This window comes from Trichosurus vulpecula, chromosome 5 (assembly GCF_011100635.1).
Source record: "Trichosurus vulpecula isolate mTriVul1 chromosome 5, mTriVul1.pri, whole genome shotgun sequence".
In the NCBI taxonomy this organism is placed as follows: Eukaryota; Metazoa; Chordata; class Mammalia; order Diprotodontia; family Phalangeridae; genus Trichosurus; species Trichosurus vulpecula.
Genome location: NC_050577.1, coordinates 190,437,507 through 190,455,502, shown reverse-complemented (window position 1 = coordinate 190,455,502; position 17,996 = coordinate 190,437,507). Strand labels below are relative to the sequence as shown.

At 40.6% G+C, this 17,996-nt stretch overlaps 1 pseudogene; it reads left to right on the top strand.

The window, feature by feature from the left end:
• The first annotated feature begins 2,366 nt into the window (after positions 1-2,366).
• LOC118852413 lies at positions 2,367-3,518 on the top strand (annotated as a pseudogene).
• Positions 3,519-17,996: the final 14,478 nt, after the last annotated feature.

The following is a 17,996-nucleotide window of genomic DNA, read 5'->3' as shown; positions in this document are numbered from 1 at the left end:
ATGTTTAATTGCAAACACAGGTATCCAAGAGAAACACAAAAATGTTAGCACAAATTAACAATCATAAGGGACTAAACAACTAAACAGTTTATATACTAATTTAGGTATATAATGCATGCTTCTACTCAGAACCCTATTAACATCAAGGGTTATAGAAGAAGTTTAAGTAGAGAGAGGTCCTGGGAGTGGTTTTGTTAAGTTTGATGATCTTAAAAGCAGAATAGATAAGGAGGAGAAGAGGAATACACTATGAGGGGAGAGAAAGGAAGGTTAAGGAAAATTATCTCACATAATAAGGGTCTGCAAATAGAAGTCTATACAAAAAAGGAGGAAGGGGTGAGGGGAGCAGGTGATACAAACCTCACTCTCACCTGAACTGGTCCTAGGAAGGAAGGATAGATACATAGGGTTGGGTACAGAAATGCTAAATAGGGAAACAGGAGTGAAAGGGGAGAAGGTTACCAGTGATCTCTTTGTTGTTAAATCCAATGCCTTTTTCCCAATCCTCTTTCTCCTTGACATCTCTACAATCTTTGACATTGTTGATTATGTTCTCTTCCTTAGTATTCTCTTTTCTCTAGGTTTTCAGATACCACTCTCTCCTGGTTCTCCTCCTACCTATCTGACTGCTCCTTCTCAACTTTTCAACTAGATCACATCCTCTAACCACAAGTGTCCTTCAGAGCTCTGTCCTGAGCCCTCTTCTCTTCTCCCTCTACACTACTTCACTTGGTGATCTCATCAGCTCCTATAGATTTTAATTACCACTCTATGCTGATGATTCTCAAGTCTACGTATTCTCCCCCAACCTCTCTACTGTCCTCTAATCTCACATATCCAATTGCCTTTCAGACATCTCATACTGGACATCCAGTAGACATCTTAAACTAAAACTGTTAACTCCCTCCTCTATTGTTGTAGAGGGCAACACCATCCCTCCAGTCCCTCAGACCCACATCCTCAACTCACTCTCACACGCACCACAAATGTTGCCAAGGCTTGTCAATTTCACCTTTTTGACATCTTTTGAATATGCCTCCTTCTTTCCTCTGTAGAGTGCAGGCTCTCATCACTTCATACCTGGAGCATTGCAATGGTCTGCTGGTGGGTCAGCCTGCTTCAAGTCTTTCCTTACTCCAATCCAGTCTCCATGCAGCTACCAAAGTGGTTTTCCTAAAGCTCAGTTCTGGCCACGTCCCTCCCCACCCCGCCCCTAATCGATAAACTCCAGGGTCTCCTTATTGCTCCCAGAATTTAAAGTCCTTCGTATACTAACCCCCTTCTACTTCTCCAGTGTTCTTATACCTTACTTCTCACCATATACTCTTTGATCCTGTGACACTGACCTCCTGACTGTTCCAGAAACAAGATACTCCATCTCTTGGCTCCTGGCAGTTTCCCTGGCTGTTTCCGATGCTTGGACCACTCTTCCTTCTCCACTCTGACTCCTGGCTTCCCTCGCTTCTTTTAAATCCCAACTAAATTCTCACCTTCTACAGGAAGCCTTTCCCAGTCCCTCTTAATTCCAGTGCCTTCCCTCTGTTAAATATTTCCTATTTATCCTGTATATAACTTGTTTTGTACATATTTGTTTGCGTGTGGTCTCCCCCATTAGATTGTAAGCTTCTTGTGGACAGTGACTGCTTAGCATAGTGCCTGGAACATAATAGATACTTAATAATTATTATTGATTCATATTTATTAATTGATTGAGGAGGAAAAAGGGGGAATTAGAGGGAAGGTAGATTAAGGGAAAGATTAGTCCTAAGCAAATATACTCTAAGGTTGTACAAAAATATTTATAGCAGCTCTTTCTTTGTGATGGCAAAGAATTAGAAACTGTATACACACACACACACACACACACACACACACACACACACACACGCACGATGGAATACTATTCCTGCCGCTGGCTCTCTCTTCCATTGGTGTCTGCTGTGCATAAAGTGCTGGCAGGTCCCAGGCTTAACTGTATCCCTAGGTACAAAGCACCAAGCTCTTCGAGGTTATCCAGGATGACTCATATCAGTTTACTAGGGCTCCTAGGCTTGAGGACTGGTCACTGCTTTCTTGGTATAAGCTTTACATTTTTGCTGTTATTGCTTCTTATTCCCTCATTTGTGGCACTTAACCATCCTGAAGTCTCTGTGCTATGATCTTCTGGTTCCATGTGCTTGTATGTTTGACTACCCTGAGAATTCTTGTAGAGGGCACAGATTATTGAAGCCGTGAGGTCTCTGAGTACCTTGACTGCCTGGTTCCTCTCTGTGGGACCCTTTCTCAGTTTTGCAGGCCCCTGGGCAGTCCCCTCTATCAAATAAGACTGGATAAAGGGAGCCTCAGACACCCTGACTGTGGGAACCATGGAAGTCTCTGTAGAGACCACCTTCCAACAGGAAAGGCTTCAGGCCATTGCGGAGAAGAGAAAGAAGCAAACTGAAATTGAAAATAAACGGCGGCAATTGGAAGATGACCGGTGGGAGCTGCAGCATTTGAAGTCCAAGGCCCTTCGGGAGCAATGGCTGCTGGAGGGGGCCCCCTCCAGTGATTCCCAGGAGGATGAAGTGATGAAGAAGCAGATGCAGGAGGACCAGCAGAAAGTCAAACAGCTGGAGGATTCTATCTTGAGGTTGGAGACTGAGCTAGAGATCCTGGAGACAGGGGACTCTGTCCCAGCACCCAGGGAGAATGTGGTGGTCCCAGCCCAGGCCCCAACCCCAAGCCCTGTGAAGGAGGAGAGGAAGGAAGAGAAGATCTTTATTCTCAGAACATCCCAGTGGCCTCACCCAGAGAGAAGAAAGTCACCAGCAGCCCCATGAAGGTGGTGGAAAGCACTGAGATGATGAAGGCAGCCATGTACTCTGTGGAGATAACCGTGGAGAAGGATAGGGTGACTGGAGAGACCAAGGTTCTGTCCAGTACCACCCTGCACCCTCAGGAGCCCTTTCTGCAGGGGTGAAGGTGTATGAGGATGAGATGAAAGTGGTTCATGCAGTGGATGGCACTGCAGAGAATGGCGTTCACCAGTTGAGCTCCTCCAAGGTAGATGAGGGGATCCACGAAGTGGATGAGGTGACACTGAGCAAGGTGACAGTGACAGCAGCCCCTGAAGCCCGGAGGACCACCGAGGTGGCCAGGTCCACCCCTGATGGGAGATCACCAGAGTACAGGCACAGCCGGGAGAGGTCTCTGCTACTGAGGTGAGCCAGGAGCAGCCAGTCACCATGATCTTCATGGGCTACCAGAATGTGGAGGATGAGGCGGAGATCAAGAAAATCCTGGGATTACAAGATACCATCAAGGTCGAGCTGGTGGTAATAGAGGACCCGGCCCTGCTCAACGGGAGCACCCAAGAACCATCATCCAGTGCAGTCACCACTGCCCCAGACAGCAAGGAAGAGAACCAGGTTGGGGAAAAGCCCAGCCTCCAAAGCCCTCCTGTAGACATCACAGCCAGTGCAGACAAAGACCTGGATATGAAGAAACAGCGTTGTCAATGTTGTTCTGTAATGTGAGGCCCCCAGGGCCTGTTGTCCCCTGGCCCTGACACTGCCTTTGAGCCACTCTGTGCCTTGCCCATGCTGGCCATTCTGCCAAGGCCCAGCGTTTTCACACACACACCACACCACACCACACCACACCAGATTTTATTGACATGATGATCTCTTTATGAAACAGAAAAAAACCACCTTTATACCTGTTTCTCCTGCAACCTTAACATACTCTTAACAGCACCCACACACCCATACTCAGAAATAAACACAATTGCACCCCTGTGCACACACCAAACACTGAGATACATGCAGATCAATGCCCCATCACCCAGAGACACTCAGAGAATGATGCACATTCTTCCAGAAACACACATATTTGGTCACACTGAGAAATATTGTATGCAGGGACCCAGGATCAGATTACGCAGGCCTACAACTCAACAATCTCACACACACACACACACACACACACACACACACACACACACACACACAGAAGCACTCCAGATCCACAGTCAGACAAGCACATCCATATGGACACATGGACATTCAGATAGACAGAGACATCGATTCAAGCGACACATTTAGCCTAGCTGCAGTCCCCTCACTCATTTACAAACACACAAATGTACTCTTCCTTCCCTGCCCCGCCTTCTTAACCAAGGACGAGGACTGTGCAGTTTGTGAAGGGTTCACAGCCCTACCTTGCTGATGGAGCAGCGTCGGCCCTCCCAAATCCCTGCCTTCAGCCCGAGCCCGATTCCCACCCTGGCATGGTGGGCTGTGGGGAATTCGAGCCTGCAGAGGGAGTCCACGAAGTCTCCTTTTCTATCCTGAAGTGTGGTCCAGTGGAAGGAGTGCTGGATTCAAGGCAGAGGGCCCAGGTTCAAAGCCCAGCTCTGCTACTTAGTGTCTATGTGACCACAGGAAGGTCACTTCTCTCCAGTTCAGTTCCCTCATCTGTAAAATGAGGCTGTTGGATAATACAGCCTCGAGGCCCCTTCCAGCTCTAGATCTTTGGTCCTGTCCTTTGAAGAGGATGGATGGGTTGAGTTTCTGGCCCCATTCTCCCACGTGACTTTTGGAGGTGAGGGATGTCCTTGAAGCATTGAGCTGGATCTGAGTAGTGGCCCCCGTAGGGGTGGCCCCCTAGGAGGCAGCCCCATTGGGATTCTGCACCTCCCTGGCTCTATGCCTATGAATGAATTAAGAACTTCCCAGTGTGGGTGTTTCCTCCCCAGCTCTCCCTAGGAGCTAGTTTTACTTGGTCTTGCTTGTGCATGGTGACTCAAAAACCAGAACTTTCCTCCTTTCTGGAGCTTGTGAATCTGGAACCAGCCGAAGAAAGGGAGGTAGCGATGGAGAACCAGAACTGGACCTATGAGACTGTATGGATGTGGTCTCAGCCCTGGGGTGGGAGTGGCAGGGGAGAGGGTTCTTTCCCAGAAACACTTCTGGCATGAATGATGGGGTTTGGTTCAGTGAAAACTGGGCCTCCTTTCCTTGCCCTCAGCAGAAAGACTCCAAAGCCCTTGCTGCCTTGAGTTTTGCTTGGTAAACTTTTGCTCTAGAATGTAGGGATGCTGCTCTGAACTCTCAGGCCCTTTTCAGGTACAGAGCCCAGGTCTAGAACCTGCTGGCGAATCTAGATCTCTGTGTGGGAGTTCCACTCTCCAAAGGCCTAGGAGCCTTCCAGGGCTAGGCTGTTGAGATGGTCAGTCTGGACCAAACCTGCCCTTAAATGCTAGGCCCCTCCCCACCCCCCTGGGACCAGATTAGGGTGAGCCAGATGCAGTTGGAACATGGGGTGGCAAGGGGCAGGGCCCTCTTCCCTACCCCTACTTCTGAACCACAGCAATGGCTCTTGGAGATCCTTGACACCCCTTGCTCTAGAGGAGGAGAGTACAGTTGCAGAAAGGTTGGGTGACTTCCCCACCAGAGGCACTCAACCTCACCCGAGGTAGACCCAAGCTAGCTTCTTCCTAGCTGATCATGCTCCCTCCCCACTTTGATCCCCTGGGCCTTCTCCATCTGGTGCTTCTCTCTTTGGCTGAGCCAGGTCTGGGGTAGGAGGGAGTTGATCTGGAGCTGCCAAGAGATTCCCCTCTCCCTCTCCTATGCCATCTTCTCCTATCTGCTTTGCTGGCCAGTTTGGCTTTGGTGGGGAACAAAAGGCTGCACCCTTGTCCCTAGCCCAGTTTGGTCTAGAAAGACCCAAAGCCTTGGAGCCGGGCCCTTACTTCAAGGGACAAAGGCTATGTACAGGCTCCAGGCCCAGGCGTGGAAGCTGGGCTCTTTGTGAGCCCGTCCCTCTGGAGTAGCCTGGCCCACTTCCTCTTCTTGCTGAACAGAGGCTAGCTTTCACTGGTCTTGCTTCGGATCAGGGTTTGGTTTATGATGGCCTATCCTGGCTGGCCTGTGGTCATTCCTTTAGTGAACCACGGAGTTTTGGGACAAAGATTCCCCACCCCTGAGAATGCTCAAGTTACCCCTACCAGAAAGACACATGACCCCATGGTCCAGTAGTCCCCAATTTTGTGAATTCTAAAAGCTACAGACTAATGAGCTAGATGTCAGTGCCCAGGAAAATTGTATTCTAGGAAGTTTGGAAGTATTTAGAAAGGGAAGTAAATGATGATCACTAGGAGCCAGCATGAGTCCACTAAGATGAAGTCCTGCCAACCTCTCCTTTTTTGACAGGGTTATTGGACTAGTAGGTCACAGAAGGTTAGAGGCCATCGTTAACCACATGGGTTTTGGCAGTCCTGGCTGGTGTCCCATGTGGTATGAATAGGGTTAATGTAGGGATTTCAGTGCTAGTGATATTTTTCCCTCCAAAATATTAAATATGAAATTATGTATGTACCTGGAAAAAAAGACTGGATAAAGGCACTTATTCTACTTTCTCTACTTTTTGCCTTTTATTTTTGAGGGGGGAAGGCAAGGCAATTGGGGTTAAGTGACTTGCCCAAGGTCACACAGCTAGTAAGTGTGTCAGAAGACAGATCGAAGCATACTATTTTTTTCTCTTTTTCTTTCTTTTTCTTTGTCATGGTTTTCCCCTTTGGTTCAAATTCTTCTTTACAGCATGACTAATTCAGAAGTATGCTTAATATGATTGTATATGTATAGCTTATATTAGATTGCACACAGTCTTGGGGAGGGGGAGAAAACTTAGAACTTGAAATCTTATAGAAGTGCATCTTGAAAGCTAAAAATAAATTTATATATAATTTAAATTTATATATGTATATACATATATATATATATATACACATATAAATTTAATGGATCCTAGAATGTTCAGGACACAGTGACTAGGGACAGAGCCTCACATAAAGGTATGGCTTGGCCACAAAGTCCATTAGAAGGCCTGGAAGAGATGAAACAAGATAAAAATAATATAAAGGAAATAGGAGGACCAAAGGAAAGACTTTGAAAGAGAATAAACAGCTTAGTCTGGAAGGCATAAAATCTCACTCAATTAATAATAGACTCCCTGGAAATTAGAATGTATTATGCAGAAATCTATGTAATTAGAAGAAAATCTAAGGTAAAAAAATAACTGACCTAGAAACAGAACAAAGATAGATAATCTAAGAATCATCAGACTACCCAAAATCATGAATAATTTTTAAAAAGTGGGTATGTCAAGAAATATTTCAAGCAAACTACTCAGACCTATTGGAATGAGAGAGCAAAGTGAAAATGCAAAGAATTCACTAATCACTTCCTAAATGAAACCTCAAAATGAAAACTTGCACAAATTTTATTGCTCAAATCTAGATTTTCCAGGTTAAAGAAACAATACTGTGAATATCCAGAAAGAATTCAAGTACCAAGAATCACACAAAACTGAGCAGTTAAGTCTACATAAAGTACGAAAGAGCTTAAGATATGATATTCCAAAGGTAAAAAGATAAAGGCCTAAAACCAAGAATAACTTACCTGGCAAAACTAAGGATAATGTTACACAAGAAAAAATGAAACTTTAATGAAATAAGGGATTTTCAAGCAGTCTTGATGAAAAAGCAGAGCTGAAATGAAAACAGGGGTTAGGAGAAAACCCAGAAAAAATAAATAGATTGGAACTTTTGGAACTATATGATAAAGAATTCTTCTAAAAAGAGAAGAAACAAGTCCTAATGTCTTCCAGTTTTATAGAGGGAGCTAAATAAGACCAACAAAAGCCTGGGAGTAGTTTTTCCACTGTCTTGATGATTTTAAATGATGAAGGAAGAGAGAGAGAAAAAGACTCTACAAAACAACCATAGAATGTATAAGATATTTGGGAGTCAAAGGAAAGCAGGAAATTGGGGAAAATATTTTACAGCAAGTTTCTCTGATGAAGGTATCATTTCTTAAGTATATAGGAAACTGAATAAAATTTATAAAAATAAGACCCATTCTCCAATTGATAAATGGTTTAAGGATATGAATAGACAGTTTTCAGAAGAAGAAATCAAAGCTATCAATGTCATATGAAAAAATGCTCTAAATCACTATTGATTAAAGAACTGCAAATTAAAACAACTCTGAGACATCACCTTAGGCTTATCAGAAATGACAAATGCTGGAGAGGATGAGAGAAAATAGGTACACTAAATTAACTGTTGGTGCAGTTGTGAACTAGACCAACTATTCTGAAGAACAATTTGGAGCTATGCCTCAAGGGCTATAAAACTTGTCTTTGACTCAGCAATACCACTACTATGTCTATACTCCAAAGAGATTAAAGGAAAAGGATAAGGATCTATATATACAAAAATATTTATAGCAGTTCTTTTTGTCATGGCAAAGAATTGTAAACTGATGGGGATATCCATCAATTGAGGAATAGCTGAACAAATTGTGGTATATGATTGTGATGGAATACTACTGTGCTATAAGAAATGATGAAAGGAATGGCTTCAGAAAATCCTGGGAAAACATATGAGCTGCTGCAGAGTGAAGTGAGCAGAATCAGGAGAACATTGTACACAGTAATAGCAATACTGTAATAATGATCACAGGTGACTTAGCTACTCTGATCAATACAGTGATCCAAGACAACTCTAAAGGACTCATGTTGAAAAATGCTATCCATCTCCAGAGTGTAGATTGAAACATACTTTTTTTTTACTTTATTTTCATTGCTTTTTTGAAACAAGGCTAGTATGGAAATATATTTTGCATGACTTTGCATGTATAATTAATTTCACATTGCTTGACTTTTTAAATAGGTGAGGGAGGGGCTGGAGGGAAGAGAATTTAGAACTCAAAATTTAAAAAAAATGAATGAATGTCAAAAAATGATAAAATTTAAAATGTAATTGGAAAATATTTAACAAAATAAAAACCTGGGCTAAACCAGGTTGAGGATAATTGACAGGCCTCAAGCCCATTGGTAAGATAGGGGAAGATATCACAAACATGTGAAGACTTCCCCTAGTAGAATGATTAGATGAGAACAATTTGTTCCAATGGCTATGAAGGTGGCTGAAGCAGGTGCTGTGGAGTGCTTAGAGCCTGGTCAAACATTAAAGATGCTAAGCCATGCATTGCATCCTGGGCCATTCCCAGTTGCCTTGACTTTTGTCTTGCCACTGGACTTTGATGACTCTGGAAGAGAGGGTAAGGCTAATGACTTTTTGCAGCTCTGCCTCACTTAAATCCAGTTCACATCCAAGTCAAGATATTACTCTGTGATATCACTGGTCCTCTTCAAAAGTGAAGGGCAAACAACAACAGATGCTTGCAGTATTTTTTTCTTGGATGTGAAAACTCTGACATTCCTGGAACTTTTCCTTTGGGAGTTTCTTTCAGGAGGAGATTGATGAAATCTTTCTATCTTCTCTTTGCCCTTTGATTCTAATAGACTTGTGCAGTTTTCATTTATGATTTCTTGAAATACGGTCCAGATTTTTATAAGTCATAGTTTCAGAGAGTACAGTGATTTTTGATCTCTCCTTCTCGTTTTGACTTACATTTTCTTCTATTTTTTCGATTTTGTTCTAATATGTTTTATTGCCTCATGGGGTAATTGATTTCTATTTGGTCTAGTCTAGTTTTCAAATCTCCTACTTGGGTTAGGTTTACTACTTTCTTTTCTAAGTTATTTATTCTACTTCCAGTTCTTTTCTCTAGAGCTTTTATTTCATTGTATATCTTATGCTTCATTTCTTCTAGGTATTCGTGTAGCCTGTATGGAAAAATATGTTTTTACCATTTGAGTCTCAACTTGAAAGTTATCCTTTTTTTTGATCCCTAGATTTTCAATAATTTTTGATACTGGTTGATGTTTTCTTTGACTTGCTTATCTGTTCAGCTTTAGTTTGTGATCTGAGGTTTAGTACTAGGGCTAGGCTCTACCCTTTGCTGCACTTTTAGGCAAAGTGGTGGACACTGCTTGGTCTTGCCCTGGGTCTCCTGGTTTCTTATATTGTTCTCTACCTCTCCAGGTTAAGACCTCCTGAACTTTTGAAGTTCAGAGCACTAGATTTTCTATGTCCTCTCTGGTGTCTCAAGACTGAATAAAAGGGAACTCAGAGCCATTGTACCTGGGCTGTCCTTACTCAAGTTGTCATGCTGCTCTGCTCCCTAGTGCTCTTTGGGGCATTGAAAATCACCATCCTGGGGCTTTCTAATCTTCCTGGGTCTTTCTCAGTGGTCCATTTGCCTTTTTCACTTCTGGGCACAGAGATCTGCAGGCTATATTTGTTTTTGGCTGCCATTTTTTTTGCCTGTGCTGGCACCAACTTTGCTGGCAGCCCACTTTCTCCTTGCCTGTGGGATTCTGGCTGATTTTTGGTGCAATTCTTGGGTGAAAGAAGTGACTTATTGTAGTTTTTCACTGAATTTTTTTTAATCATTATGAAGTGTGGAGCAAATTTCAGGTATTTACTGCAGTAGTTTTGTGGGCATTAGATGCTTCACCTCCTGGCCGTCTTCATAGCCCTCATTCTGGGAGATTGTTCCAGTGCTTCATTTCTTAGTGCTGGAGGCAGATATCTCTGTGGTTTTTTTGTGGAAAGTTCTGCAGATCTATTTTGTTTTCTTTCTATTTTTTTATTCCTACCTCACATATTTGTTGTGAAGCTAAAATGTCATAATTTCTGTAAACACTTAAAAAACTTTTGCTTTTATGCAATAATGCAATAATATTGCATTACATCAACTAACTATTCTCCATTTGATGGACATTCACTTTGTTTCCAGTTTTTTTTTGCTACCACAAAAGTGCTGCTATAAATATTTTAAGTATTATAGGGTTTTGAAAATGCCTAATAGCCAGCAGATGTATATTTATCTAAAAATGTACATCTCCTTCCCTCCTATCCCTGCCCCACTTCCAATTCATCAGACCTTCTCTTGTAACAAAGATTAAAAAACAAAAGAAGAAATAGTTGGCTTCAGCAAAGCCAATCAACATGCTATATCTGATTTTATATGTTATATTATATGCTGGGAGACCTCCACTTCGTCAATGAAAGGAAGAAGATACATTTTCTCACTTCTTCAAGGCTAAGTTTGGTCATTATAATTATACAATATTTAATTTCACTTAATAGCTAGCTAGCTAGATGATAGAATGATGAACAATTAATTAATCACTTATGTGCCAGGTGTAGTGTTAAGCATTAGGGCTTCAATACAAGTAAGCATGATGCTCTCTTTCCTTAACAGCTTACACTCTATTGGGTGAAACAGCACATAAAGGGGTGTTGAAAAGGGGGAGACACTTGCAGCAGAATGGTGAACTAATGGTGTTTAAGTAGATTGAAGGTCTGGATCCTTAGCAAGATAAGAGGAAAGCTCACCTATGAAAGCCAGGGACTTCAAGCACAGAATGCAAATTTCTAGTGGTAAGAAGAAGAGAATGATGACCTCAAAGCAGAATGATGACCTCAAAGAAGAAGAAGAGAAAGATGACCTCGAAGCAGAAGGTATGGTACCTTCAACTGGGAGATGAAGGGAAGTTTTATAGTTGCTTCTTCCATTTACATCATTATAGCTATTATCTATATTGTTTTCCTGATTCTACTAATTTTACTCTGTATCAGCTCATATAAATATTTACACGCTTCTCTGAATTTCTCATATTTTGTCATTCCTTACAACTTAATAATTTCACATTACATTCAATAGCTATTCTCCATTTGTTGGACGTTCATTTTGTTTCCAGTTTTATTGCCACCACAAAAGTGCTACCATAAATATTTTGGCATGTAGGAGACCTTTCTCTCTTTGCCCCTTGGTCAGAGTTCCCAAGTATTTTAAGGTTCTGAAAATGCTCGATAGCCAGCAGAATTATATCTGGGTCAATTTTTTGTAATCTTTTCCCAATAATTTCTTTTTTGGAATAATTTATATATATGTGAAGCCCTTTATAAAATGTATATTTCTATATAAATTTTATTGTTATAATAATTTATGAATGTGCCCTTAGATGCAATAAAAGGATATACTCTAATATTCTAATGATGCACTAAATATGTGATTGGACTATCAGAGAATATTCCTGTAATGTAAGTGAGTATATGAAGAAAACATAATAATAATAATTGTTGATATTTAAATAGTTTTATGGTTTTCAAAGTGCTTTATGCAACCCATGAAGAAACATATGTATTTTAAAATGTTTTATATATATTCTCCAAAAGTCCTTCTTTGATGCCTCATTATGACATGTAGTTTACCCCAGTGTTTTCAATAGCTCTGCTACTAGAACCTTGCCCAGTAAATATAGGAATAAAGCTAAGATGATGCCCATTCTCCCTGCTATTATTTGATATAATTCTAGAAAGTTTAACAGTAGCAATTAGAAAGGAGAAAGAAATCAAAGACATGAATATTGACAAAGAAGAGATAAAACTAACCCTATTTGATGATGACATGATGGTTTGCTTAGAAAGTCATAGGGAATCAGCAGAGATATTAACAGAGACCATTATCTTCAACAAAATTTAAGGCTAGAAAATAAACCCATGAAAATCAGAAGCATTTCTTCATAATAACAAAATCCAAGAGGCAACAATAGAAAATAAAGTCCCATTCAAAATAACTATAAAATATATACAGTATCTAAGGATCAGTTTGCCAAGGAACACAAAATGCTTTTATAGTTTCAATTACAAATTAGATGGAATATATAGTACTCATGGTTGCCCATATCGATATGATAATTACCAAAATTAATGTATAGTTTTAATGCTATATCAACCAAACTTTCAAAGGGATATTTACAGAACTTAATAGAATGAAAACAAAAATCATTTGGAGAAATAAAATATCTAGAATATCAAGGGAATTAATGAGAAAGGTAGTAAGGAAGGACGAATAGCACTTTCAGACCTCAAAGTATATTATAAAACAACAGTCATCAAAACAATTTGTTATTGATTACAAAAGAGAGAAGTAAATCAGTGGAAGAGACCAGACATAGGAGGAATTAGAATGATGAAGTTCAACAACCTAGTGTTTAATAAATTCCAAAACATAAATTACTCAGGCAAGAACTTCCTATCTGATAAGAACTCTTGGAAAACTAGAAAACAGTCTGGCAGAAATTAACCTTAGATCAACAACTTACAAAATATTCCACAATAAATTCAAAATGGATATATGATCTTAATATTAAAGATAATATAAAAAATTCAAAGAGAAGTAGATACTGTCCCAATTAGCGTGAACAATGAATCCCATGAAGTAGTCACATTATTCAAATGTACATTGCAAAATTTGATTGGGCTGAAAACCAATGGTCATATTTGCATATAATTATAACTTTAGATAGTAGAAATTCAAATAATGTGACTACTTCAGATTTGTTATTTGCACTAATCATGACTTAAGTGTTCCAATTTCATAGCTCTGAGCAGGAGATATATTCTTATTCAAACAAAGGGTAAAGGCAACTACAAAAGAAAAAATAGATAATTTTGATTAGATGAAATGAAAAACTGCACAAACAAAATGCATCTGGAATAAGAAGTCATCTAATGATGAAAAAAATCACATCAAATTTTTCACACAAAAGGTGTGTTATTGAAGACATAGATAGTTTATGTACACATTTATGTGGATCTATGTGAGTCTGTATACAAACAATTGTGTGAGTGTAAACCAAAAAGCCATTTCAAAGGGAGCCCAGCACAGTCTTCTCCCCATTTCCCACCAGCTATACTGCTTTTGGACTTTTACATTGTTACAACTGAAATTAAGGTAAACTGAGGCACAAAGTTCCAAGCACAGTCAATTTATTGACAAAGCACTAATTTGCCAATAAACAGCCCCCTCAGAAAAGCTAAGATTCCAAAGAAAAGGAACAGCTCTCCTTTATAGACCAAAAGGGGTGCATCCAGAATAGAAGGCAGCATCAAAGATGGAGAAAGCCGTGTGACTGGTTACAAACCTTATAGCATCATAGAAGGGGAAAACAATACAATTGGTTACCAAGTCTGTAGCATAGGGGTGAGGAACAATATGATTGGCTGGAAATTGGGGATGAAGGGTTAGCAACAACCCCTACTTCCATCCTGTCACTAAGAAATGTTCATTGTTTGAGTCCACCTAAAAGAAAGTTTAGCAATAGTAGACCAGAATACCTTGGATAACAGACCAGATTCCTTGGCATCCACTTGCATTCTTCAAGGATAATAGATTTCCTTGAGGAAGAAAGGAAAGAAAGGAAGGTAGTAAAGAAAAGAAAGAAGAAAGAAAGAAAGCAAGAAAGAAAATAAAGAAATGGAAAAGGAAAAGAAAGGAAAGAAAGAAAAGAAGGAAGAAAGGAAGAAAGAAAGAAAGAAAAAAGAAAGCAAGCTGTGTTGCCCACCTGGAAGTTTGGTCCCTAGTGGACAGCTCTTTCTTTACTCACACCCAGCTCTACATTGGCCTTCAGCTCTGTATTTAAGGTATAAATAAAGTCCTGAGATTTATGGCTCAAAGAGTATGGTGCAGTAGGATGCATGTTTCTAGGCACCTCATTTTGATAACTGGTAAATGGGAGAGCACCTTAGAATAGAGCAACCAACATGCTGAAGGAATTTGATTTCATATGGGCTTTGGTTGAAATAACAAGGAATGTTTAACCTGGAGAAGAGGTGTCTTGTGGGAGTTGGGGTGTGTGTGTGTGGGGGGCAGGACACACAATAGTTATCTTCAAGAGCTGTTATGTGGAAAAAGGAACAGACCTGTTCTGTTTGGTCCTGGAAGGTAGAACCAGGAGCAATGGACAGAATTTTCAAAGAAGCAGCCTTAGGCTTGAGTTAAGGAAATACTCCCTAACAAGTAAAGCTTTGTAAAAGTGGAATGGGCTGTATTTTTCTTTAATGGGAAGTAATTCTTCTTTAATGGAAGAATAAGAATTGGGAAACCTCATCATCAGAGAAGACTGAATCAGCCTTGGTACTCACACCTCATTATTACCCTCAGTTGATGATAGAGCCATGACCTCCAAAAGCTCTATTTAAGAAGGGGGCTGGGGACAGATTTCTCATTTTCTACCCAGCTGTACTACTTTGGGACTTTTCTGATTTCTCCATCATGCCCCTGCACTGGGTACCTCCTCCTCACCTTTTAAGCTTTCTTTTGTTTGTTGTCTTCTCCCATTAGGTTGTAAGGTCCTTGAGGGCAGGGATTGTCTCTGTCCCTATCTCTGTCTGTCTCTTTCAGTAACTACAGCACTCAGCACAGTGCCTGGCAGATAGAAAGTGCTTAATATAGGCTTATTGACTACTGGCTATCTATTAGAGATCTTTAAACACATGCTGGATAACAATTTATTGGTTATGGAATAGAGGAGATTCTCTCATACAACTACAGGTTGATCTCAGAGATCCTTTCCAAAACTGAGATTTTGTTCTTCTAATCACTTGCCTTATAAATCTAATCACTTTCTTTATATTTCCAAACGTTTTCCAGAAAGTTGGACCATTTCATAGGTCCTCTAGCAGTCTTACTACAGTTTCCCAACACTAATTTTTTTCCCCATCTCGTAACATTTGCCAATTAGATGAGTGTGAGGTGACGTGTTAGGTTTGCTAATCACTTGCATTTCTGATTATTCATGATTTTTAGATGATTATTGATAATCTGATTTTTATCTTTTGAAAACTATTTATTCATGTCCTATGATTACTTAACACTGATCCAGAGGACCAAATCCTATGTCTCTGATACTTACTACGTGGGTGGCATTGGGCAAGTCATTTAACCTCCCTTGGACTGATTGTCCTTAAATATAAAATAAGAACATCGGACTAGATGGCCTCCGAGGCATTTTTGATCTTTAGGTCTGAGACCCTATGTTTTAGGCTTGATTTTTTTCCTCTGAATATGTATGATTCTCAGAGAGTGAGAACCTTCTGATTCTTAGCAGCTCTCTAGGAGGCAATGTGGATTAGTATGACTTTATCCAATCAAATTCCAAATCCCCATCCTGCATCAAAACTCTACCTTCTCCCTGAACTTGGCCACATTTCACCGAGCCCTAGTCATATGACCTCAGGATAACTGAGTTCTCTTCCTACAGGAATAGAAAAAGAATACTTAGTTGGTCAATTGGTCAGTCAATAAATATTAAATGCCTGATGTACCAGATACTTTGCTAAGCTCTTGGCAATATAAATAAAAAGATAGTCCCTACTTTCAAGGGGTTTACAATCTAATAGGGGTAGACAACACACGAAAGGAAACTGAAAAGGAGGCGTTAAGGGAAGGAATGGGGAAGGTACTTGGGGGTGCAGTGTGGGGTTGGCAGGATGGAGAAATCCAAAGTAATGCATCTGGGTGAGAAATGAAAAGATGGTATTTTGGGTGATCTACTTAAATGAAGGTTTGGAAGGAGCTTTTCAGTCCACCTTGAATCAGAGGGGTCCTGAGGCACTGATGAGATGTGACTACCAAGGTCGATAGCTATCTTGTAGGATGATGAGGTTCCTAGGGACATGATAGAGATGTGCAAAGGAGTACAGTCAGGTAGGAAATGCTTAGACACTTTAGTATTTTATTTTTGGCATAGAATCAATAACAGTAATAACACGATACATAATAAAATATCTTCTGATGAACTGTGAGCCAGCACTCTTTTCCAGACTCAGCTAATACATAGCTTGCAATGTATTCTGGCAGTTTAATTTGTTCAGCCCCCATGGCAATGCTCCTTTCAAACAGGCAAAGGGATATAAGTAATACAGCTCAGTTTGCAACTGTTGTTTGCCTTACTCTTCTAGTAGGGCAGGCCATTAGATGAATGCTCAGAAGCTCTGAACCTAGGACCTTGCCTCCTCCTCCTCAGCACATCAGAATAACATAGGATGCAGAGAGAACTGAAACTGTTAGAGTTTATTTTTGTTTCATATCCTGCAAGTGAGAGGGACCTCCAGTTGTTTATCTCTCACTATGGCTAACCCATAATTTTTGAAGTGGTGGATGTAGATTGTAATTCACAAGAATACCAAAACCTGAAATAGTTTTAGAAAGAAATTTATTAGGTCATTTGGTAGAGAAAGAAGGAGGGAGAGCCAGAAAGGACGTGTGACGTCCTCCCTGAGATTCTAGAAGGTTTACATTAAATAGAATTTTGACAAAGGTTTCCACACACAAGTCACACATGAATCACATGAAAGGAACTCAGAACACAAGTTTAGGTGTACCCCAAACAAGTTCTGGGTGTGGTAACCCATAAACAAAAATGCTTTGAATGGTTCCAGGACCTGGGGGACCCCAAAATACCTTGTAATCATTTCCAACATTCCTAGAGAGTTACTGGGGTCAGGAAACTTTCAGACAACCTTTAATCACATAAAAGATGGATTTAAACAGCATAATAATTTTTCCAAACAATATAATAAGTCATCATTTACCACAAGATTCAGCAAGCATTCTTAGAAAGTGAAGCCTTCTACCATTCTACTTCGGTATTCCTCTCATCTCCCTGATCATCAGTCCGTGGTATCTCTGTTATATTGCTGCATGACATCACTTCCCCTACAGCAGGACTGTCAGAATGAGAGGAGTCACTGTGGAGGGAGGGGTGCAAGTGTACAGGGTTAGCTGAGTAAATTGATCAAGCTACTTCACCCTACTTAAAGTAAATGATAAGATGCCCTGAATTCTCTGGCATTCAAAGCCCTTCATAACTTGGCCCCTTCCTACCTTTCCAGTACTTTATACATTACTTCCCCCTTCATTCCCCTTCCTCCTCTCCTCCTCCCCCTCAATACTCTTTGATCTAGTGACATTATCTTTCTTGCTTGATGCCCCATTTCTAGACTCTGGGCATTTCTTTGGCTGTTTGCCATGACTGGAATGTTCTCCCTCCTCATCTCTGCTCGTGGCCTCCCTGGCTTCCTTCAGGTCCCAGCTTACAGGAAGCCTTTCCTTACCCCTTTTAATGCTAGTGCCTTCTGTTTATTATCTCCAATTTATCCTGCATTGTTTGTACATAGTTGTTTTTCATGTAGTCTTCCTTATTAGACTGTAATCTCCTTGAGGGGGGGACTGTCTTTTGCCCCTTTT